Raw genomic sequence first — 2,629 nt, 5'->3', positions numbered from 1 at the left:
AAGATTTACATATTTAGTTTCATTGAATCGTGTCTCTTTTGACTGATAATAAAGTTTCTCTGTTGTGTCGGTGTCCCTCCACCACAGAGAGTCCAACTACATTAACTTCCATATATGGTCAGGCAGGTAATTTTACCGGCTACAAACTCAGAGCGTTTTCACGGTGCTGACTTCCTATTGGATGGGAGTAGCTGTCAATCAAAGTCACATAGCGCGAGAGTAGAGATGCGCTCCTCTGATTGGCTGATGGAGTTAAATGACCGTTAGATTCGTCCCTTTATGTCGTAGAAAGGTGGTGATTGGTTTGTTTTGTTCCTGGGCGTTTCCTGATTTCAGAGATACTGAACATCATTGATCAAATATTTTGTCAGCGCTTTGTAATTGTAAGAAATGTATTGATTTAGAAGTTTGAGGAGCAGCGATAAGACTCAACAAGGTAAATAATCAACTTTTATTCTGGTAATCTTTTACTTCCGCTTGAATTAAACGAGCTGGATTTAATCAGTAGTTTGTTCTTCTTTAAAACGGGTCCAGTTTGTCTTTAAACGTCCGTTTTCGACCTATAAACACTTTTTAACTGCAGCGACACAGGTAAGCAAGTTGATATGTAACTGTTTCCTGCCGTAAAGTGAGACGCTAATGTTCTAATGTCGTAAACCATTTATTAAAACTGTTACATACGTCGAAAAAACGAACACCTGAGCTTTCAAATGAGGTGTACCGTGTATATTGACGTTTACCATCAACATGAAAATATATATCATATTTATTTATTCCGTTTTACATATAAATTTCGGGTCGCATGCAACCTCCGCGCCATATAAGGTTAAAAGACAGAAAAGAGGAAAACATCCAAGGTGAGTCCCGATTCTGATGACGTCACTGTATACTTCTCCACTTCTATTTTAATTGTAATTGTACATCATTTAATGGGTGGAGACATGTAGATTGTTCATCACCTTGATCTGTTCAGGTTTCACTGATCTAGAGGGTTTATTAAGATTCATTGTCAGGATTTTATACTTATTGTGCTAAGCAGGTATGGATTATGGACAGATGCATTATGGGAGTGGGCAGATGGTAATGTGGAAAAAACTAACTTTCCTGCCCAATGAAGAACAGTTATTCAAAATTCAATTTTACACTGCTTAGCTAAACCTAAACAAATTGATAAATGCTGTATTTACATTATGATTTTATCTGAAATTGTATTTGAGCATTATTCTTTGCTTTTATTATTTTTCTCTCTCTTCCTTTGTGTTTTCTTTCCTCTTAAACATCTCTTAATCCACATGTACATGTGGAGAAGAAGGAACTAAAAGATCCTGTTATTAAACATCTAATTCTGTAAACATTCCTCATAAATGATTGTTTATGTTCACAGGTGCAGCTCCAAAACCATCCATCACAACATGGAATCGTACAGATTACTGGGAAGTTCTGAAGTGTGAGGTTCATGGTGCTTCTCCCAAACCTAATGTAGAGTGGCAGGACAGAGCTGGAAACATCCTCGCTCCTATAAAACCACAGGTCTTTGAAAGAAGCAACGACTGCTACAACGTCATCCTCCAGCTTAATGTGACCAAGACCGACTACTATCGCTGTGTATCCACACAGGAGGAAATCAAACATCAGATTTATACTGAGATCTATGTGCATATCAATGGTGAGCTTCCTCTTGTTCCTGTTTTTATAGTTAAATAATTTTGTGTTCATCCTGAATTCAAAGTAAATTGAAATGAAGAATCTGTGAAAGTTGAAAATGTTTCAGACTGAGTCAGATTTGTTCGGAGACTTGATGAATCTACAGAGAGAAGAGGAAGAATGAGAGGATGAGGAGGAAATACTGCTCACACAGGAATGTATTAAACTTCACACACAGCCCCAGGAACAGATGTAGAAACATCTGGTGTGACCTGGTCCTGAGGACAGACATGAAAACACCACATGAGGCCGATTCAGACTGAAATCATTAGAATCAGTGACGATTCTGTTCCACAGGTGAAAAGAAAAAAGGTTTTGAGATTGAAGAATTAACGTAACACACACGTCACCAGAATATACTGAGACTCTGTGAAGTTCTTCTTCTTTGCTGTAATTAGATCAGAGAGACGGAGCTTCATTAACACTGATGAGGAATCTCAGTTTTACAGCAGCAGAGTCACAAGAATCACAAACAACATAAAGACTCAAAGGTGCAGTGAAGATTTTAGTCTTTAATTAGAAACTGAAGTGAAACTAAAAAGTATAATTGAACTGTAAATATATTCCATAATAGAGACTGTTAATAATGTGATTCCATGAATTGACACAGAGACTTTGAAAGTGCAGTGTTTCCTGAAACATGTTGAGTTCACAGCTGGTAAATGTGATGTTCAGCCACTGTGCTGCAGTGAGGCTCCTGTATGACCAACATGTTGTAGAGACACTTGCTTCATCAGCTGCTGCAGGTTGTTGCTTTGCTTGTTTACAAGCAGAACTTCCTTAAAGTCCAACATCAGGTTTTGACTTGAGGAGAAAATGGAAAAGAAAACAAGAGTGAAGCTGTTTCTACATCTGGTCACTGATCATCCTCCTCTGTCTGAACCTGAAACCAGGAGTTAACTCATGTTCACCACTTCACTCGTTT

At 38.0% G+C, this 2,629-nt stretch overlaps 1 long non-coding RNA gene across 1 annotated transcript; it reads left to right on the top strand.

Annotated features, from left to right (window-relative positions):
- Positions 1-17: 17 nt before the first annotated feature.
- On the top strand, positions 18-2,198 carry LOC147819698 (uncharacterized). The gene is made up of 2 exons (XR_015436704.1): positions 18-857; positions 1,385-2,198. It is a non-coding gene; the product is annotated as an uncharacterized LOC147819698 (long non-coding RNA).
- The last annotated feature ends 431 nt before the right edge of the window (positions 2,199-2,629 follow it).

This window comes from Seriola lalandi, unplaced genomic scaffold (assembly GCF_002814215.2).
Source record: "Seriola lalandi dorsalis isolate HSWRI2012SDOR001 ecotype SW California unplaced genomic scaffold, Sedor1 jcf7180002050383, whole genome shotgun sequence".
Classification (NCBI taxonomy): Eukaryota; Metazoa; Chordata; class Actinopteri; order Carangiformes; family Carangidae; genus Seriola; species Seriola lalandi.
This window is presented reverse-complemented; position numbering and strand designations above follow the sequence as displayed.